The sequence below is a fragment of the Cervus canadensis genome, chromosome 22, assembly GCF_019320065.1.
Source record: "Cervus canadensis isolate Bull #8, Minnesota chromosome 22, ASM1932006v1, whole genome shotgun sequence".
NCBI lineage: Eukaryota > Metazoa > Chordata > Mammalia > Artiodactyla > Cervidae > Cervus > Cervus canadensis.
Window position 1 is genome coordinate 29,555,609 of NC_057407.1, and position 23,633 is coordinate 29,579,241.

At 38.8% G+C, this 23,633-nt stretch overlaps 1 protein-coding gene across 8 annotated transcripts in view; it reads right to left on the reverse strand.

The window, feature by feature from the left end:
- The window catches only part of FOXP1 (forkhead box P1), a 616,998-nt gene that overhangs the window by 315,557 nt on the left and 277,808 nt on the right, over window positions 1–23,633 (reverse strand). For 6 of the 8 annotated variants that reach the window (XM_043443253.1, XM_043443252.1, XM_043443246.1 and 3 more), the window contains one exon: window positions 19,537–19,597. The gene's annotated coding sequence lies outside the window, so the exon portion shown is untranslated. Of the gene's footprint in view, window positions 1–13,075; window positions 13,167–19,536; window positions 19,598–23,633 lie in introns of all 8 variants that reach the window. The other 2 variants (XM_043443249.1, XM_043443251.1) reach the window with 1 other exon arrangement.

Below are 23,633 nucleotides of genomic sequence, written 5' to 3' on the forward strand. Positions count from 1 at the left end.
ATAGCTTGGAGCATTCTTTCAGCCTGTTTTCCTCCAGTCTAATTATTCTTTAATTTTAAATAATATAATAACTTTGACATTTTCATTTCTAGTTAAACCTTGCTAATTTGCACAAATGATGGGTAGACACAGCACAAATTAGCAAGCCTGAAAAATCAGCAAACACAAAAAAAGCCAATGATTAAAGAGAAATCAAATAGGCGCATTATGAAATACACATTTATTTTTAAAAGCAAATTCCTCAGACTTGTGAGGAAATATGGAGCAGTGATACTTGGCTGCTTTCTAATACTCTCTCTTTTCTAAGCTATAGGGTTACTTTTCTCCCCCCACATGGTTTCCAGCAGTGATATTTTCTGAACGAAATATCAGAGCACATAGTAAGCCTAAATGTTTCTGAGTAACTACATTATCCCAAAGACAGTCCATGGGTTCAGTTTTGCTCCTGCGATTTCTGACTCTCTGGTTATAGGAGAGAAAAAGCACACTATCTTAGTCCACTGAGGTAGCTATAATAGAATAACATAGACGTGGTGGCTTATAAACAACAGAAATTTCTCAGTTTTGGAGCCTGGGAAGTTCAAGATCAAGGTGCCAGCAGAACCGGGACCTGGTGAGGATGTACTTTCTGGTTCAGAAAGGATCTTCTGTGTCCTCACATGGTAGGGAAGGGTGACAGATCTGTCTGATAACCTCTTTTAAAGGGCACTAATCTCATTCAAGAGAGCTCCACTCCCCCCCAATGACACCTTCACCCCTCCCAAAGTTCCCACCTCCAAACGCTATGACATCGGGTGGAAGGATTTAATATATGAATTTGAGCAGAACACAAATATTCAGTCTACAACATAAATGAAAGTGGTTCCAACCTGAGCAACCAAAGATGTTTCCAACCCAAACTTGACACTGTTCTAGTTTATATGCTTACTGTCTCCCTCTGTAAGGCCATACAAGCGAGAATGCAGTCTAGAGCTTACAGTGCTCTATTCTCAGGGTCTTGATCTGTGTCTGGCACACAGCAACACACGTCTTGTGTGCACATGTCCATCAAGAGGATGGACTCTCTTCCTCGTCTCCTTGAGTGTGGACTGGCAGTGCTTAGATGAATGCAAAGGAGTGACTAGCGCTATGCCAGGCCTGGGCCGAGACCTTCAGGAAGCTGGCAGTGTCCTATCTCATGCTAAGTCTATCATGATGGTGCAGTCAGCCTGGGAGCCAAGTCATGGCCAGAGCCAAGTGTCAAGTGCAGACATGAGAGCCATGCTGAATGTTCCAGTCAAAGCTAAGCTCCCTGGTGAGTGCACTCCTGAGTCACCTCCATGCAGAGCAGGGAAAAACCACCCCTGCTCAGCCGTGCAGAGGAGAAGGAAATCAATCCTGAAGATTCATTGGAAGGACTGATGCTGAACTCGAAGCTCCAATACTATGGCCACCTGATGTGAAGAGTCTACTCAGAAGAAAAGACCCTGATGCTACGAAAGATTGAAAGCAGGAGAAGGGGACGACAGAGGATGAGATGTTTGGATGGCATAACTGACTCAATGGACGTGAGTTTGAGCAAGCTCCAGGAGATGAAGGGCAGAAAGCTTCTGTGCTGCAGTCCACAGGGTCGCAAAGAGTTGGACATGACTGAGCGACTGAGCAATGACAAGAACAAGCCCTGCCCAAACGGAAGTATCCTGCACCAATGGATGCTGCTTAAGCCAGTTTCAGGTGAGTTTGTGATGCATCCATGAACAACTGAAGCAGAAATGCTCATTCTTTGTTGCAAATCAGTAACTGCACACCTTCTTGTTTTCTGTATCTACTGCCCGCTGCCACTAGGCATTCTTAACACGTCACAGAGTGATCTTCCCAAAACACAAATGTGATCATGTTCTCCATCCCTCTAATCCCACCCCACCCCATCTCCCATACCCCACACTACAAACACAAGCAAACAAAATTGCTTTTGAAAGCACAGATCCATGGATATTCTGCCTGTAACCTGCATCCTTGGCTGCATACTCAGGCTACACCTTCTCCACATGGCCAGAACCTTCCACATACCACAGTCCACCTCGACACACGGGACATGATGTTTCTTTTCTTTGGCTCCCCAATAACCTCCACCCTTTTGCTCTTTCTCCAGATCTCATTCTAACCATTATTTCTCCTGGAAGCCCTCCCTGAACTTCCTGACAAGGCCAAGTCCCTCAAATGTAGACTCTCAAAGCATCACGTACCTCCATTTCTTAGTCCTCATCAGAATAGTTTTTATCAGCTCCCATTAGTCTGCATGAGGTTGCAACTGTGTTATTTTTGGCTCACTCCTATAAACTCAGCAAAAAAATAACACGGTGTTGGCACATAGGAGAAACTCAAATATGTGTTGGAAGAGCAAATAAATGAATAGTATGGTCACCTGGACTGCCTACTTCATGTCCTGGCCACACCACATAGTAAGGCTGTAACCTTGGGCATGCCAGATTGATGGCTGGCCACCTCTCCAAGCCCATCTTCCTTCATCTGGTGAAAACAGTGGCATTTACCTAAAACCCAGGTTTTTCTTAAGTTTAAACAAAATTATATGTAACAACACTTAGCCCAGCACCTGGTATGTAGCAAATATTCAACAATCAGCTATGACTATTAACGTCATTTACTATTATTCCCATTTCTCACTATAAGGAAAAGTCCTAAATTGCAAAGTAACAGGAGAGTCTCTCTCTGACCTTCTACCACCTTCGGTCCCTTTAAGAGCACAGAAGCCCTGTCCATCATGCTGAGCTAATGTCATTGCCAGGCTGGCCTCCGACAGCAAATACCTAGACTGCCTCCATCATGGTCCTCACAAGAGCTCGTCTCAGGAAGGCAATTAAATAAAGCTGAATGAACAAACTGCCAACAAATAAATTAACAAATACACAGCTCTTCTTTCTTAAATGTCTTACAGGCATATAATGAGGATCCCTGTTACTCTTGATAGATATATAAACTGATGCTATTCTTCTAAGAAAACAACTTGAAAACAGACATAACAGTCTCCATATATATCAATGCCTATCAATCTATCTAAATTTTAAATATGCATACTTTTCCATCTAGCATTTCGCCTTCCGGTACTTCGCTTTGTGTCAGTGCTTCTCAACTGGGGCGCTTTTGCCTCACGAGACACACGGCAACGTCCCGGAGTGCTTCTGGTTGTCGTGGGTGAGGGTGGGAAGGGGGTACAGACACGGACAGACACGCTGCTGACATCTAGTGAGTGCGTGGAGGCCAGGAAATCAGATAAACATCCCAAAATGTATAACAAAGTCTCCCACAACAAAGAATGATCCAGACCAAAATGTCCACAATTCTCTAGTTGGGAAACCCTATACTAAGGAAATAATCAGATGGGCTTGCAAAAATGAATATACAAGCTTGATCACCAGCACTACTGTGTACAACTCTATACATTCAACAAAGTAGGACAGGTTAAATAAACTATGATATATCGACACACAGCTATAAGGTGATAATAACGCTGCCATATGTCAATTTCTACAGAAAGATATTGACAACGTATTTTTACATTTTAAAAAAGTAGGGAAAATGTAATGTTATTTTATTAAAACTATCATGTGCCTGCCCCCAACTGCGAGAGAGGAGTATAATTTGTGAGCCATAAAAGTAATTTAAACATTTCTAGTAGGTACCTTTCGTAAGTAAAATGGAGCAAATTAATTTTAATAGTATATTTTATTTAATCCAATATATCTAAATACTATCATTTCAACATGTAAGAAATATCTAAACTTAGGAGATACTTTACAGTCTCATTTTTCAACATCTAGAGTGGCTATGACACTTTCAGCATGTGTCAATTCAGACTAGCTACATTTCACGGCTCCAGACCTGCTGGTGGGACCTGGTTACCACACTGGACGGCCCAGGCGCGCTCAGTAACAAACAGGGAAGGAGCGGGATGTTTAGAAGGACTGTCTCCAAAGTGGTCCAGGCCCTGATCCTGGGGCGGAGGTTGGGGGTGGATATGCAGTAATGTTTACTTTCTCACTTCGGCTTTTATTACTCTTTGTTTTTATGAGAGGTGCCATGTATAAGTGCAGAAAAATCAAACTGCACAAAGTTTGAAGGAACAGAACCACTCGTCAGGTGTCATGAACACAAGACAGCCCTTGGGGTAACCCCCCATATCCATGCTGAAAATGACAGATTCTGGAGTTTTCAGGGAAAGGGCTTGCCACCATCTCCCCTGTGTGCATGTCTACACACACACACACACACACACACACACACACACACACGGGTGACCCCTAGCAGGGTCAAGGTCATTCCAACCAAGTGTATTCCAAAGAGCCAACCCTCCACTCCCACATCTAAGTAGTTGGAAAGTTCACTTTCTCCCAGATAGACAGGAATTCCTGGTCCCTGCCCTGCCCACCCTCTTCCCCTCTCCCTTCCCTCTTTCTCACTGGTCATGGACACAGAGAACATTCAGGGCAGTAACTACATAGGTTCCCCAGTGTGAAGTGCTGGGGACACGAGCCTAAGGCTCCTTTAATGCAGTCTCCATATTTAAGGTCTACAATAAAATCACACCTGAGACAATGAATCTCACTCAGCACAGCCCTGGAAAATCTTTTCACACCATTTTGGTCACATGGTTTAGGTTTCAAAAAGCTTGTGGGTCCCAGATGTCTCCATGTGAACTCAGGAGCATCTGGGTGTCCATGGCCTGGACTTAGATAACTGTAGCACCTAGACGGAAGCTGCAGTGTAGCAAAGAGGCTGCTTCAAAAGCTACAAAAATCAGCTGGGTGGATCCCTCTGAATGACCCCAACTCCTCACCTGTGGATCCCAGGTAAGAGATGAGAAGGAGAGGAAGATGATTTTTATACTGCGATCCTGAAACACTCAGAAACCATTTCCTTCTAAGCGGGACCTTAAAGATTTTGTTTTTCTTTTCTCTTTGGGACCAAGGGAAGGTATTAGGAAGCCTATTTCACTTCTATTTCCACTAGGCTCACTGATAAAAAAAAGACATCTAAAAATGTTTTCATTATTTTTAAAATTAGAGAAAAATTATTAACATCTTTAACAACCTACTACTACATTCCATGCGCTATGCTCACAGTAAAATGAGCTGACATTACAGAACACTTGCTATATACCAAGCACTGCTCGAAGAACTTGTGACTCGCAGTAACTCGGTTTATCTTCCAACTACCTCAACAAGGGAGGTACTAGTTTAGCCCCTATTTTTTTAGATAAGGAAGAGGAAAAAAAGGCTTGGAAAGATCTGGTATTTCTCAACATCACAAAGCTGAAAAGTTGCAGGACAGGGCCTAAGTGCAGAACTCTAAAAAGGAACACTTAACTCAATGGTCCTTTCTGTGATCTTCACATCACACCTAAGAGATGGGCCTTTCACTGTCCCCTGTGGGCACCTATGAGCGAGCAAGTCAGAAACAGGCCCTAGAATTGACACGTCTTAAGTCAGACACAGCCTCTCCCAAACTGCGCTTCTTGGGGTGAGAGTGGGGGGACATACTGGTCTGAAACAAAGAGCTACCCCTTCCTCACTTCAGCACCAGAAATGCTTATTTCTTCCATTTAAAACTGGTCATGTTTTGAACCGATGATGACAGTAACCCAGCAAGCACGCAGACAGGAGCACAGGTTCCAAGGGCGTTCTGGGGAGTGGGGGACACCAAAGGGGGGCCCAGGGGGGCCCTGGCCTGGGGCCTGCCTGTCCTCCATCGGCCCGACTGCGGGAAGTCTCGAGGAGGAAGAGTGTATGGATGCGTGCATGTGTGTGTGCATTTATTTTTAATCTGTAGATTCAGGGTTGAGGAGAACCAGCTTGCTGGGCTTACAGACTAACAGAGCAAAACGCCCGGGGTGGGGGGTGTCACTGCCAGTGCCCCCACTCCCCTCTGGAGCTCAACTGTCGGCAACATTCCTACTCAACTGCAGGAAGTCGGAGGGGCCCCCTGAAGCCCATGGGGCTGTCCCCAGAATCTTACTGTTTAGTTGGACACAGCCATGCTTCTCTGGAAACTTCTGGAACCTACTTGGAAGATACTAGCTCACTAAATAAAGGGACTAAAAGAAATGGACAGAAGCTTCGTGGGCTGGGGAACACAGGCCCTACTCTCCGAGGTGTGATAAGGGGGCTGGAGATAGGACCTGGCTGAACACTGTGTTTTGGTTTTTAATTTGAGATGCTGATGGAAACAGAGCATTAGCAGAAACAGCAGGGTGAGCGGCAGCTAGTTGCTCTCACTGTGCTGTCCTTTATACAGATCTGTCAACTTGTGCTCACCATTAAGCAGTGAGGTATATCCACCTCATTCACAGAAGAACTTTACTTTTTTGGTTTACCAAATATTCCCTGTTGCCCTCAATACTGCCCGGAATAAGTAAGCACTCAATAATTATTTACTGAATAAAGACATAAACTCAAAGCATCAAAGTTTTTGAAAAGCTTGTGAGCCCCAGATCTCTCCATGGGATTTCAGAAGCATCAAAATGCCAATGGTCTGGTCTTACAGTATTTTACACTCAGATCTAAGCTACAACAGAGCACTTGGTGAACTTACTCTGTACATTCTGGCATAAGAACCAATGGTCAAATAACATTCCAATGACAGGATCCCTTCTCTAACTGCCCAGCACCTTGGAGTCCCCATCCCCATTCCTACACACCCTGACTGCTTCCCAAACTATGAAAATTTAAAAGAAGAAATATAAAGAGTCTCAAGAGACAAAACTTCTAGACTTCATTTGCAACAATAGAATTGAACAAGAGAAAAAATGAGGTACACTTTTTTCTTCTACAACTTAAATGACAATAACAAAAAATACTGAAACTCGGTGTTGCCAAAATTGCAGTGAAATAAACATTCTCACTCAGTATCAGCAGAATAAATTGGTGCATTTTGAAATGTACAATGACAGCATATATAGAAAATCTGTTACAATTCCAAAACTTCTCTTCTAGGAATTTCCCCCTATAGAATATATATCTAAAGAAATTTCCCCCAGTAGACTATATCTAAAGAAATGGAAACTGATTAACATATGTGCACCTATATGCCCACTGTAACATATTACAGAAAAATTGGAAACAACTCCCACACTCAACATTGAAGAATTAAATTTTGTTATATACAAAAAAATGATTAGTATGCAGTCATTTAAGATATATTCATGACATGGGAAAATGTTTACCATGTAATGCTAAACTTAAAAAAATATACAATTCTATATACTGTATGACTGCAGTTATGTTAAATATGTGTACATAAAATGAAAAAATAAACTATATGTTATTCCCAGGGTCAGGATTCTAGATCACTTTTACTTTTTTATTTGGTCAACTTTCCTACAATTCCCTATAGTGAACTGGTTTTTATACTTGTAATCAGAAAGAAAAAAAAAATGAAGCTCATAAGAACTGTCTATTCTATGTTCTATTACTACTAACATTAGGAGAATTTAATTAATGAAGTCATATGACCCTTCCAGATGACAAGCCTACATTGGTCTTTACCTATTTTTATCCTACTTAAGAAAATAAAGAGAGGATGTCAATCCCATTCCGGAACTAGGGGGAACAAGATTTCAGAGCTAAGCAGTTCCAATCAGTCACACAGTGTGAACCTCAAAAACAATGACCAACACATCTTGCTGTTCTTTTTTGTGTCTCAGTCTTTGGAAAAACACACGCCACAAGGGAGCGGCTCACTGGGATGAACCAGTCAGATAGAGACACAGCAGACATCTAAATTCTCATGCTATGTAAAATACTCAACTATTTAAAAAATTCCCAATAGTTGTCAACTGGCAGAAACATTTTAACATTACACACATACTCATTAAATATCCTTGTATAAAAATAATCATGCCTTAGAAGGACACAGAGAGGGAGAGAGAGGAAGCGGGGAGAAGGAATAAGGAGGAAGAGAAGAAAGGTGGCAGAAGAAAAGAAAGAAGGATGAGAAAAAAGAAAGAAAGAAAGAAGGATGAGGAGGAAGGGGAAGGAGAGATGGAAGGAGGAGAAGATTTAGACGCTTGAGCAGGAGAGGAGGAGAAAATGAAGGAGTAAGAGAAAATGAAAAGTGGACATTTTCTGAAGTGAACATATTTAGATGATCCTTTTCATATTTCCTGTTTTTAAACATCTGTAAATGGTGTTAATTTCCCTTACCATAGCTGGAAAAAGGAAAGCACATTGGAAATGAAATTTAAGGAAGGGCCATCCATATAAAAAATACATTTTGGTTTTCATCAAGTCTATTTTTTTAACAGTGAAATTTTTAACAATGAAATTTTAATATTTCCACTTGTTTTTGATATTTTATCATAAAAGGGAGGAAGAGGTATATTAAAAGAGACAAGGACTCCCAACATAGCCGGCTACAATTACACAGTTGATGGGAGAACATCTTTTTCCTTCTCTGAGTCTTAGTTTCATCTCCAATAACTTACAAAGAATGGACTAGAGAAGGCTAAGTTTCTTGGTTCTCTCTGAAGCTACAAATCTAAGGACTAGACAAGGGAATGGCCACAAAGGACAGAGAGAGACAGCTCAATTTCAAACACACAGCCTCCCAGGAACTCAATAAATATGTATTGCCTAAACAATTAACGACAATACTGCTGAAGTCTGGCATGCAAGAAAACTTAAAACTTCTAAACGTTAAAAGCTATCAAGACATTTGAGTTTTCCTGGGTAACCTAGACCAAAACTCAACTGAAACAAATTTTGGAGATACAAATCCAGACCAAGTAAATTCATGGCTGTTCTGGGAAAAGAGAAGGAATGATGTTTGGGATAACACAACAACGAGAGGATGAATGGCTGCCCCTGGAAAGAATGCAAAGTTCTCTGCTCCCATGCTGCAAATCAAGTTGCTAAAGTGAAAAAATATCAAGTGATGATTCAGATCAGAAAAGAAAAACGTCGAGCAACTTAAAGTCCAGAAATGTTGAAATCAAAGTTAATGCAAAACGTACCTCATTATGGAAAACACATGTAGTTGATGCTAGGGGCTGATTTCATGTGCCTCAGATTAATGTTAATATTACTTAAAAGTAGAGGGAGAAACTGAGTGATAACCTGTAATTCCAATATCATATTTATAAGACTAATTCAAGATACTGAGCTATCTTGAGACATCCTACACATGCATACTGGCCATCATTAGTAACTGGAGGGAATCAGAAGACCCATCATGGCAGGAACAGATAACACATCAGTGGAAGTCACCAACGTACCCTAAAAATAAGACTGAGATATAACAGTGATATATCTATTCCAGGATAAATCTGCTCTGGGAGTTGGTGATGGACAGGGAAACCTGGAGTGCTGCAGCCTACCGGGTCGCAAAGAGTTGGACATGACTGAGCGACTAAACTGCTAACAGTGATAACTTGGGAAAATACTTATGACACTTTAAGGGTAAGAGCAGGAAACAAAATAGTATATATGGTACAAGTACATATAAACAAATCTGTACATACAAAACACTGCAGGATGGAGATAAAATGCTGAACTATTTAGATGAGGTCACCAGTGAAATTTTTTCTTTCTATATTTTCATGCTCTTCTGATTTCTTTTAATGCCATTTTATAATGAAAACAAATTGAGAAGTACATTTATCATCTTCCACAAAGAGGGCATATGCTTACCTCACCCAATACCACCTTAATGGTAGTTAGTATCTAAACAGAGAAAATATATGTTTTTCATTATTTTACCTAAAATTTCCTAGATGCTCAAAGATTTGGGATCAGCCTAGAAATCTCAAAAATGTTCAACTGTTTCCGAATTTTTGAATGAGCCAGAATCTTTGATGTTCTTAGTTAATTTGAAAGACGGATGAACTCATCAAAGACTACCTATATTAGTATAAGGTAAAGGTAATAGACTCACGTGCACCTCCTAGTACTTTACTCATCTAGAGACCAGGTTAACCACACCAAGCTCTGAGGTACTTTAGATGATTAAAGACTACATTTTAACTTCAAGATTTAAGTATACGTCTCCTTTTACCCCTGCCTTTTATGCATATTTAATATCCAAACCACTGGATTAGAGATCTGATAGGGTTCCTCACTCTCCACCATCCCCCAGGAGATGTTGGGTCACCCTAGTTTATCTTTAGCAAGAATCTTGTTAGAGCAGTTGACCCAGAATTCCCCCTTACTCCTGATGTTTTCTTTCCAGAAACTTTTCAGCTACTGACCCCTTGCCACTCCCTAACTCTTTAGCTATAAATTCTCACTTGCCCATGCTGTATATACAGGTGAGCTCAACGTCTTCTCCCTCCTGTAAAATCTCACTGCAGTATTCCCTACACCTACTGAGATGGTCCTGAACAAAGTCCACCTTACCATTTTCCACAAGTGGAATTAAAGAACTGTTTCCTTTAATACTATCAACCTTCAACCCACAGGTTTCCCTGTTTCTCTCAAGGGCAGCCCCATCCTTTCAGCAGTTGCTTAAACCGAGACTCCTCAGTCTTCTGACTTCTTTCTTAATTACTACAAGCAATCCATCAGTTGATACTACCCCATCACTTAAGACAAAAATCTTGGGAGTCATCCACTATGTAACTGTTTTCAAACTTCACATCTATTTTACCAGACTTCCTCGGATTCTTCCTAGATAAGTTCAAAATTTAAATATCAAACTACATGTGTTAAGATTTCACAAATTCCCACCGCTTCCACTGCCGTTCTCATCCTGGCCACCAGATCTCACTGAGATTATGACAGTGGATTCCTAACGCATCTCCCTGCTGCTCACCGCACCCACCCACCGTTTACTTTCTTTTTTTTTTTTTTCCTTTTAATTTATTTTTTTATTGAAGCATGATTGTTTTACAGAATTTTGGTGTTTTCTGTCAAATCTCAACTTGAATCAGCCATAGGTATACATATGTTCCCCTCCCTTTTGAACCTCCCTCCCATCCCCCTCCCCACCCCACCTTCTAGGCTGATACAGAGCCCCTGTTTCAGTTTCCTGAGCCATATAGCAAATTCCCTCTGGCTGTCTATTTTACATATGGTAATGCGAGTTTCCATGTTACTCTTTTCATATACCTCCCCCTCTCCTCCCCCTCCCCATGTCCATAAGTCTATTCTCTATGTCTATTTCTCCATTGCTGCCCTGTGAATAAGTTCTTCAGTACCATTCTTCTAGATTCCGTATATATGGTGTTAGAATATGACATTTATCTTTCTCTTTCTAACTCACTTCACTCTATAAAATAGGTTCTAGGTTCATCCACCTCATCAGAAGTGACTCAAATGTGTTTTTTGTTATGACTGAGTAATATTCCACTGTATATATGTACCACAACTTCTTTAGCCATTCATCTGTCAATGGACATCTAGATTGATTTCACATTCTAGCTATTGTAAATAGTGCTGCAGTGAACAATGGGATACATGTGTCTTTTTCAATTCTGGTCTCCTCAGGGTATATGCCTAGGAATGGTATTGCTGGGTCACATGGTGGCTTTATTCCTAGTTTTTTAATGACTCTCCATACCGTCTTCCATAGTGGCTGTATCAATTTACATTTCCACCAACGGTGCAAGAGGGTTCTCTTTTCTCCACACCCTCTCCAGCATTCTTGTTTGTAGACTTTTTGATGAGGGCCATTCTGACCAGTGTGAGATGATACCTCATTGTGGTTTTGATTTACTTTTCTCTAATAATGAGCGATGTTAAGCAATTTTGATGTTTGTTAGCCATCTGTATGTCTTCTTTGGAGAAATGTCTGTTTAGGTCTTTTTCCCACTTTTTGATGGATTATTTGTTTATCTGGCATTGAGTTGTATGAGCTGCTTGTATATTTTGGAAATTAATTCTTTGTCAGTTGTTTCATTTGCTGTTATTTTCTTCCATTCTGAGGGTTGTTTTTTCACCTTTCTTAGTTTCTTTTGCTGTGCAAAAGCTTTTAAGTTTAATCATGTCCCACTTGTTTACTTTTGTTTTCATTTCCATTACTCTAGGAGATGGGTCATAGAGGATCTTGCTTTGATTTATGCCATCGAGTGTTCTGCCTATATTTTCCCCTAAGAGTTTTACAGTTTCCTGTCTTACATTTAGGTCTTTAATCATTTTGAATTTATCTTTGTGTATGGTGTTAGGAAGTGTTCTAACTTCATTCTTTTTTTAGTGATCCATTTAAAATGTGACTCAAATCCTGTCTCATCTCAAAGTCCATTCATGGCTCTCTGCTCCACTAAGAGACCAAGAGTCCAATGAGCCTTAATGCCCTACTAGATCTGGCCATGTTATTTCTGGCCTTGTCCGCTACTACCCTTTCCCTTGGAAGACTTCAGTTTTGCCACAGTGGCCAACTTACTCTTTTTTAGAACATGCCCTCTTGGCTCAAATGCCTGTGCTTCAGTTAGACTTATCCTGGCTATTTACAATTGCAACTCCTTCCCTCTGGCAATTTGACCTCCCTTACCACCTATATTTTCTTCACCACACTTATCACCTCATATTTACTTATCAGGTTTCCCTACCTGTCCACACCCGCTAGAGCCACAAGCAGAGGCCTTGTAGCTATGTCACTCACTGCTCTATTCCCCACTGGCTTGAGCAAAACTGCCCAATAGAAATACAATGTCTGTCACGTAAGTAATTGTAACCACATGGGAAAAGCAAAAAGAAACCTTGAAATTAATTTTAATATTTTACTTAATTCAATATATACAAACTATGCTCATTTTAATGTGTAACCAATAAAGAAGAATTATTCAAATAGTTCACATTCTTTTTTCCATACAAATTCTTCGAAAGGCTTTGTGGATTTAAAGTTTATAGCACGTAAGTTTGGGCTAACCACATTTCAAGGGCTCAATAGCTACATGTGGCCAGTGGTTTCAATATTGGACAGTGAAGATCTAGTCTATTGCATTCTTCTCTACTCTTTGTATACTTATCCTATTTATCATTCAAATTCTTGGGCACAGTCCAGTGAATTGATTACCTAACTCACAAATGGGTCCCAATATGCTCTTTGAAAATCACTGCTCTAAATAAACTTTAAAGAATGTCACCTGTAATGAATGGTTTAGGACACTTCCTTTGGTCTCCAGGGGCTGCTCACAATCCTTTGAAAGAGATACTGACTTCCAGAAAAAAACAGGCCTGGAGGAAAAAGTGAGGAAGTAAAGATCCATGCCAATCTATAAACTGAAATCATCACAGTCTGTCCAATGATGCAAGATTTTAATTAAAAAAATATTTTTAAATAACTCGCTCCACTGTCAGATAATTAACAAAACATCTAATTACCTTTAATTATACACCATATACCTGCTAATATACGGGATTCAAGGGAAAATCTACATAATCTTCACACTTCAAAAAGAGTGTACCTGAACAGAGCATGAAGACTTCAAGCTCTTCATTTTTCTCTCCCCTCACTCTCAATGCATGCGAAGGCCATGGAAGTACCAGTTCAGATCAAGGACAGAGCAGTGCAAACTTAAATGAGTAATTTCACTTGCCACTTATGAAAAGTCCTACTCATCAACAGACTTTTTAAAAGATACCATCGAATTTCAAATCCATACTCAGCCCTGGGCAGAAGGTGTCAACTTTTAAAAGAGACTCAAGAATTCTACCACTGGTATACCATCCACTCCTTTAAGGTCCTGGATGATACGAGATACTAGGAAGTGTGCAGTCAAGGTTATCATACATGTGCTACCCTAAACAGAGTTTTGTTTTTGTACATTTTTGAGCTTCAGATTTTCTCTGAGATTTTTGAATTGCCAAAGAAAGGTAATACCTCCTACATCTGTTAAGTTGTTACACTTTCAACTAAGCTGATAACTTCTTCTGAAGATGCTCCAGGTGGATAGTTTGGATACTTGTGCCCTTGGCAGATGAAAGAGCCAAAACATCATTTTAAAAAGATGACTAAAACCATTTGTTATTTATTTTTTTTACTGTGCAAAATATGGCTACTTGATAACTGTTGCAAATATTGTCTTTACTACAAAACATGCCTTCATGTACGTTTCAACAAGTGACTTCTGCTTGAAAACGAACTCTATTGAGCATATTTCTCTGGAAATCAATATTTAAAATTTTTTTTCTTTGAAACGAACATTCAAGAGAGACAGCTCTTGTTTACAGAGTTACTTAGTTTAGCATTATGGTTAACAATGTTTAAAAACAGCTAACTTAAAATGCAAACATTTAAATTCTGAAGTTTAACTGTTGGGAGGCCAAGTCTATTTCTATGGAAATACAAACAACATGAAAAGGGTAATTTTCTCCCAATTCCATCCCTCGAGAGAGTATTTCAGGGCACCATTGTGTTGGACTTAGGAGTAAGAATTCATATAACTCTGAGATGGTAAGAAAGTTAAAAATTTAAATGCTTTGAATGAACTTTGAAAACATTATGCTATGGGAAAGGAGTCAGTCACAAAAGACCACATATTGTATGACTCCATTTACATAAAACGTCCAGAAGAGGCAAAACTCTATGATGGTATTTGTATTTGTTGTTGCCAAGGGTTGGGTTGAGGGGAGTAACTGCTAATGGGTATGGGGGTCTCTTTCCAGGGTGATGAAATTGTTCCAAAACTAGATTGTGATGATGGGTGCAAACTCTGAACATGCTAAAAACTATTGCACAGTTCATTTCAAATGTGTATGAATGCAGTCAAGGTTATCATACATGTGCTACCTTAAACAGAGTTTTGTTTTTGTACATTTTTGAGCTTCAGATTTTCTCTGAGATTTTTGAATTGCCAAAGAAAGGTAAGACCTCCTATATCTGTTAAGTTGTTACGTTTTCAACTAAGCTGATAACTTCTTCTGAAGATGTGCAAGGTGGATAGTTTGGATATATTTAATAATAAAGCTATTAACAAAAAATTAACAGGCTTGATAACATTCACCACAATACTGGCATGAAACACACAAGAAAATCAAATTAGTCTAACATAGCTTTCAGATCATGGTAAAATACATAAAGCTCTGACACCCTGATCTCCCTGTTAGAGAATACTTTCTCATAACCACCAATACCTGCCCTTTTGAACACCTGTCATCATGATCATGCATAATGTCTGTCTTCCCCTTTGCTACATAAACTCTAGGGGGACAGAGATGGTATCCTTCTCATGTAGTGCTGTGATCCTAGCATCTGGCACACAGTCATCAATAAACACCTGCAGCAATAATTGACGAATAGCATATGTAGTATATACATCTATATTATGTACGAATGAATGAATGAAGGAATGCAATATTGGGTTGGGGCAATTCAGCCAGTCAAGTTGCTGGAGTGCTAAATGTCCCCTTAAATCTGTTCTCCGATTCTCCCAAGCTCCTGGCTACCCAGCTAGAGGCATTCCCCAACAGTCACTGCAGCTTCTTGTGAAATGATCACAATCTAACCAATTAAATGTCAATGGATGTGACGTGTGCAATTTTTAAGTCATTTGCTTCAAAGAAAATTGCTTGCCATGGACTTCACTGTATTTCAACCATATAGATAAGGACAAGGCCCAAAGGAGGGAAGAATGAAAGAGAAAGAACCCATCCAGTCAAGCTGGACTGGCCAGATTATTAGATGAGACAGGGAAGTAAACTTCTACTTGATTTAAGCCATTGTATGCAAGAGTCTTTATATCAGCCTAGTCTTTACCCTGAGTGTTACAACCCAGGCATGGGTAGGCTGAGGGCGAAGGGGAGGTAAAATGGAGTTCACTGCCTAACTAAACTGACTGACTAGTCATTTCAGCCAGTGTGGTCAGCTGGTAGCTCAATGAAAACACTCTTTTCCAGCGTCTTTTATAACAACTTCCTGAACAGGCAAATAAGTCAAATGCTGAATGTTATAAAGAGGTCTTTTGGAAGGATTTAAACTCAGAATATTGTTGTCATTAAGTAAACTTTAAAATCACGTTAAATATATACTTTCAGAAGAACCAATGAATATATTTAAAATGACTGGGTAGCTATTTTCAACTTTATTTGTAACCAAGAAATAATCTGTAACATGTAAGACACAATGAGTGAAGTATATAAAGATACCTTATAACTCTTTGATCTAACAAAAAATAGCTCAAACTGGGGGTAGAAGAAAAATTGAAATGATTACACTTTCTTTTATATTTTCTTTCTTTTTTTTTAACTTTTTCATCAACAAGTTGACTGTAAAACTGAACCAACACAAAATATGAAGCTTTAAGACGACCAATGTTTAAAAATAACCATTTAACTGTCACCTATACAGGCTTTGTAATTATCATCAATTACTCCCAGTGTTAATCAGAACTGAATCAAAAACAATGAATTTCACAAATTAGATTTTAAGTTTTAGCAAAAATCTATATGGGTGAATTGTGAATGTTTGGGGGAAGCAGGGAAAAAATGACATAGATACCTATATTAAACCACCAAACCAAGGCAGCCATGACAGAATGACAACAATATACTTGTGACCAGAGCAAGTTGTCTTTTTAGCCCCAGTCTTGACATTTTACATGACCTTGGATAAGTTACTAATTCAATGTGATCAGTTTCCAAGTTTGTAAAGTGGTGATTATAATAATTACCAGCTACCTTTAAGGAATGCCAGCAACTAGACCCATTTTGTAAAGTGCTCAAATCTACTTGGAAGAAACTGTTAATCACTACCAAGCAGGATGACAGTTCTTCATGATCCTTCAGACTCCGAATCTCACTGTGAAAAAAGGCTTCATTTGGTTTTTAGAATTTGTCTGGCTGCTTTCCTGCATATAACCAGTTGTTTCCAGAGTATCAATGTAGGCACATTTACTTGTATTTATGCTGACTGTTAATGATTCCCAGATGCCACATTTGAGCATGGCAGCGACTGAGGAACTCCGGGCATCTGAAATCTACATCCTCTGTGTGATGTAGAAGACGGTGCTGGTTTCGTGATCATCACCATCACTAAAAAGCGTGGTCTCTCTGTTAAGGTTTATTCACTGGGAAGAAATACTAAGCATTCTGTCCAATTTTATACATATTTTTAAAGAGTTTCTATTTTTAACAAATCTTTTTTTTCCCCCTTTATATATAAGGATTAGTTTTCAAAGGATCCTTAAGCTTGATAAAAGGTAAGAAAAGTACATGCAGCTTATTGTTTGTCTATATAACTTATTTCTAAGAAAATATAATGGAAAATGGAGTCAAACACAACTGAACTTATATTGTTGAAGAAAAACAGTTAAATAATAAAATGTTAATTGGGAGCAGGAAAAATGAAGTTGACTTTAAAAAAAGTATCAACAACAAAAAGTTGAAGTTGTTAGGAAAAATACTACTAACATTAAGCAAAAACTCTTACTCTGAGATTCCAAGCTGTCAAGACAAAAAGAATAATTAGATGACTGTGTTGTTCAGTTTCCTTTGTTTTATGAAAGAAGACAACAGAAGGACAAAATTTTTCTATGGTCCTGAAATTTGACAAGGGGTTCCTGACTTGCAGGATATACCATAATACACCATGTTCTTGATGGTACTTACAAAGAAGCCTTTTTTTCTCCCTATGGACTACCTCTCTTAGTCAACAGTAATGACACATTCCTGGAAACTTTTTTTTCCCCCAAACATGCCCTTGACTCACAATATCTTTAACAATATCATGAAATTGGGAAAAATTATTCTATCCAAACTCAAACATTTTCAGGTTATGGGTGTAACCATATTCATCATAAAGACATAAGTCAGGAGAAAAATAATTTATGCTTACAGATAAATTGTAAATTTATCTGAATACATAAATCCGAATAAAACAATGAAAACCTACTAATAAAGTCCAGTTTTGGAGCTGTAGGGATAATTCAACTCTCAAGCTAAATATTTTCTATTTTCAACCACTTTTTCAGCTTTAATCTTTAGTTTCACGAGACACTTTTGCTACCAGCATGAAATGAGCCCAGCACCTGGCATGGATTTGAAGGAGCAACGCTCTGGACTGAGATCTTGTAGGATTACAGAGACAGTACACAGTGTGCATACAACTCGGCTGCTGAGGCACGGATAAATCAGCCCACAAAACAGGAAGTAGTGGCTGGATGACCCTTTGCAGAAAAAAGCTGCAGATCCCTGAAACAGATGAAGATTGGGAGACTGGGAAGTGCTTTGCCGAAAAGCACTCTAGGTATGACTTGATAACCTTAATTACTGGTTGGAATCACCCCTTCCCATGCTGGGACATCTGAAAGGTACTATATCCCCCTTGGAGGACAATTATGTGTCTCCCACACGGTTTAAATTAAACAACAAAGATGGTGAAATGAGGCAAGCTGGTTGGACTTTTTAGTCCAAATGAAATGTGCAACTAGAATGCAACTAGAAATGTGCAACTAGAATGCAACTAGAAATGTGCAACTAGAATGCAACTAGAAAAATAAATTTCTACTTTGATAATACCTTCTAGAACCCCCAAGCCCTGAGTAAGATTAAAAACAAAACCGATCTAAGAATCTTCACATTATGAAAGTTTCACAAAAAACCTTGCTCAACTAAAGAGTAAAGAAGTCTGTATCCTACAAATTCATAAACTTTAAGTTGGTTAAGATCTAAACAAAGGCTTTGTGCAACCAGGCTGGCAAGTAACCTGTTTTAAAATTGACACAAATCTACTCAGTGGAATGGAAATACCATTGGACAAGATTCAAAAATAAAATGAAGATGCTTGCCCCTTAAGAAACATCAGACTTGAAAATGACCTGCAAGATGAACTTGAATGAGCTGACCCCCTTCCTTCAATGGGGAGATACTTTGGGTATCAAAAAAAAAAAAAGAAAAGAAAACCAAATATGTAGCCTCCATAACCATTTTAACCAAAGTGCTTTTTTTTTCACCCCTGCTCCCAAAAGTGAGTTTGAGAAAATTTAATTTAGCTTTAATTCATCAACCTACATTAGTCTCTCTGAAAACTTCTAATTTTAAAATCAAGTACTCATTTGATTTTCAAGTAAGGTCAAGAGAACAAGGCAGCTGAGGACTGACATCACAGGGACATGCCCCACGCCACACAGCAGTTACATCAACACGACGCGTTGCTATGGTGCCTGACTATTAATTTCTGAAAGAAGGTGATTATAAAGCCGCCAGATGAACATCCATCGGATGACACCACTTCAGCACAAAACACTGATATGCGTTACTCCTATTTGCAGCATGTTAATTTTATGAATCACTACTTTTGTGATGTGAATATTCCTTTCTAACTTCAAAACTACCAAGTCAAGTACCAAAAAAAAAAAAAAAAGAGTTTAACTCCCACAAACAGGGGAAAAGTTTGATAATATTTAGAGAGGAAAATGTGACTATGTGAACCATTTCTTAAGAGCAATCTTTTCTTTAAAGGCCTCCAAAAATATGCTACATATGTACTTACACAAATAAATACATGCAAATTTGATAATTAGGAGATCTGAAAAGAACTGAATTAAGATGCCGAGAAGGCAGTAGATAGAGTCCTTAACGTAATTCCACTAATTATATTTGCATTTACCTTTTTTGGCTTCTGCAAAGCAATCTTCTGTTACAGTCACCTCAAAAGGTCACTTCTTACCCTGAAAACAAAAGAGAATATCAAAAATCTGAATGTCAAGACAAAGCAGCAACCACCTATTTGCCTGGGAGAGACGCAAGATAAACAACGAAAGAACTCACTTCTGTTTAATGGCGAAAGACACTCAGAGTTAATAAAAGCCAGTGCCAAGCCCTCCACTTATGGGACCTTGTGCCTTTGAGCTCTTCAAGACAGTAACAACAACTTGGATGTTGGAAAAGTCAAGGTGAAACATTTCACATTTTGCTTATGAACTTTTTCTCATCTTGTTGTCTATCCATTTATTTCATGTGGAATAACCTGTGAGTCACAGGACTTTGCTTTGGGAAACCAGTCTGCTACTTGAACCTGTCTCTGTTTGGTTAACATTCACAACATCTCTAATTTCATTAAAACAGACCCTCCCCCTGCCACCCACCCACCCTTGCAAGTGAGTTAGTTCTTACAGACAAGATGCTTTATGCCACTCTGAACTTTTCAAAATGAATAAAAGCACCACAATTTTCAGCTTGGGGAGGGGTTTGGGGGGTCATCAGTGGGTGAAAGCTGTTCTCACAATGTTTTCCACTTAGGATATATCTACCAGATCTACTTAGTTCAATAAAAACGGTTCATGTCAGATGAAATAAACAATTCAAATCAAGTTTCTAAAACACAAAGAAAGCACAGAAGACATCTAACTCCTGCATCTGCATACTCCCTTATGCAAAACAGTGTATAATCCTTTAAGAAACATTACAAGCTGCCTCTTTCTGCCCATGTAACTGGGATCAACATATGGCACAAGTGAAAAGAAAAACATTTGTTTATTAATTTAGATCAAGTTACCAACAGAGTACAGGATTCATTCCACATCAATTGACCAAATGCTCATATAATTTTTTTTAAGATGGTGAAGTCATACCATTCTTTCACTGAAATGTTAATATCCTTTTGCTTACTCTTCAGAACAATATGTAATGAAGTAGTTTAAATTTTATACAGAATATATCTCTGCTCATCGCTCGGCTGTTGGCCCTGAATGTGGAAAGACAAACATCATTGAGAAGAGTTAAATCCTATTTCACTAGGGCTAAAAATTTGAAAGTGGTACTTTGGTGTGTACTATCTTTGAGGAATTGATCGGAGGCCAATTTATGACATTTCCACAAGCAAGTGTATGCAGATTCTTGCCATTAAGATTGGGAAAAAATGCAGGCTCTGAGTGAAATCATAATTTTCATGTTTACTGTAAGAGGAAATTGGAGGTTTTCACCATAAATGTTCACCATTTGGGTGGGGGAAAACCCTAAGCTCTGGGACTTGAAATTACTATTTTGCAACCTGCCCCAAATCTTTTTGTTTTGACACAAAACAATTCAAATTGAAAATGAAAATCGTGTGCTTTACTGCTGAGGTGTGTCACCAGGGATTGGTTTCTCCAGGGATGAGAACTTGATTAGAGGGCAAACGGTGATTAAAAAAAAGAGAGAGAAAGCAGTGATGGTCCGGTCCTCGAGGTAATGCTGTGATCTAGAGCAGCCCCGCCCCACACCAATAAAAAGGGCATATTAGACAAGAGGCAAGGAGACCATCTCCCACAAGAGCAATTTCCAGCTCCACCACTCACCAGATCTTAAATGGAACGTAAGTGAACTCTGGTAGACCCCACTCAATTCAAGACAAGAACGCCCTTCTCCCTCCTTTTACTTGAGAGGTTCTCCAACGTGTGTGCTCTAAACTAATTTTCATATTTGTCTATTGGGCTGCATCTATTTCTGCATGTTTGGCAGTTGGGTCTCTAGTATCAGACTTAGCAATGCAGGTAATATTGCATTGCAAAGATTATATAGGCCTGGTAAATAACTGCACCTTATTTAAAATTTAATTTTAAAAACTGCTGAAAATGCCTACTTTGAATAAAGTTATCTTGAGTGTTATATTCAAACATTTCCAGGTAAGTACTGAGTCTGCTTCTCTACTTGCCTATCTACACAGATAGGTAAGTGAACACAGAGCAAAAGCATAAGCTGGTTCCCCCTCACAGATCTGTAACGCTCCCCCAGAGGAAACAAAAGTTAATAATAACAATATCATACAATTGACCCTCCATCTTGTAATCACTAAAGGAATAGAAATTTGGCTACATTTAATTTTTACTTAGACACAAAAAACTGGGAGTGGAATACAAACCTTATTTTCCTCCATGTTGAAGTTCCAAAAATTTTAATATGCATTGTACATTTGACCATGCATTAATTTATTTCTGATTTTATTTTTTAGTATACATTAGCAAAGTAATCTAAAAGATATTTTTCCAGCTTTGCTGAGAAAAGATTAATAGTTCAACAGCTGTTTGCCATCAGGCTAAATTAAATGAAATATGTCAATATAACAGACAAGAAAATTAAGGAGTAGTACTGGGGTCTGAGTCTATATCATTACTAGCCTAGAAGAATCAGAAATCAACAACTAGGAGAAAAATCTGTATTTCATTTTTTCAAAAACATAAAACTTCCATTTCCAAAACTGCTATTAAAATAAAAAACCACTAGGCCTTATTAAATATATCAAATACATATCTGCATGTTTACCAGCAGCACAAGCACCAAAACTAAAATTATTAAGTAATGCTTTTCAGTTAAAAAAAAAGAGATAAAAGAAAAATATTGCCCTCCAGCCCACTTGTCATCTCTCAAAAAAAGAGTCAGAAAAATAAATTTCATTTTTTTCCTTTCCCCTTTTTTTTCAAGTTCCCTATTAGTTTTAGGTTTTTAGAAGTGAACCAGGAACACAGTAAATAGAAATTACTTTTTTTTTTTTCATGTCATTCTCCATACAGGCAAGATCCTGTGACACCAGAAACTGTTCAAAGTGTGGTTTCTTAACTACTATATGCGGTAATGTGTTTACCTAAAGTTGTTTGATGACCATAAAGACCTTGACCAAGAAATGACTTTTCAGCCAAGATCACTAGGTTAGAAAACTAATGTACCTTCTTCTTCCTCTACCTCCCCAATTTCCCCCTATTCTCCATTAGGAATTTTACTCTGTAGACCCCCTTTTAATATAGTGCTTCAATTTCATAATTTATATGAGTATATCTGACCCCTAATTTAACAAATGTGATTTTGCCAGTTGGTAGAGCCTCACTGGAACAGAGATAACAGGTAAACATGGACGTGTGATTTTATTTCACAGGAAGCTAAATGAACAACACATGCTCTATGTTTTCCCATTAAAAATATTTCTCCTTCTTCTTCCATGGAAGCTCAAGGAAATGATATGCATCAGGATTTCAGCACTGTATTTATTTTGTACACGTATACAAGAGACTGTGAAAGCCAGCCACCATATTTCATTTCAACCTTCAATCCAGTGACTGCCAGTTGAGAACCTACTGTGTGTCAGTGTCCCTGAGATGCACAGAGTTCCTGCCCCATGGCGAAGGAGGCAGTTAGGAGTTTCATCTCTGGCTAGAGCAACCTCCTCTTCAAGTCCAGAAGCAAGTTTCAAACCTTCCACCCTTCCAGATATCCCCATGAAATGACATATACTTCATTTGAGAAAAGTCTCAAGGGGCCTATTTCCAAGAGATTACTGATCTCTTTAACCCGTAAATCTTAACTCATGTGGGCTTTTCTGTCTTGCTTTTCAAAGATGTCCTAGAATAACAGAGCTATCTCAGTACAAACTCAACTAGCTGAGAAATGATAACGCAAGGGTCGCTTCATTTTTTTGCACCCAAGACAAGAAAATCCACTTAGAAAACAACCTCAAAGTGTTTCTGTACCCCCCTTCCTGCTTTAAATATTTCAAATACTGAGTCAAGTTTACAGAAAGAAAGAGGAAAGAAAGAGGGAAAGAAAAGTGAGAAACGAAGGAAGAAAAGAAGGGAGAAAAACAGGGAGAGTAAGCCGGGGGTTGGGGGGGGGCGGGGGGAAGGAAGGAAGAAAATTAGAAAAGAAAGAAAAGGAAAACTATTGTGTAGTAGAAATCTCTGGGACCAGAGGTGACCTTGGCCATCACCCAGGTTTGCTGGTTTACAAGGATCACGT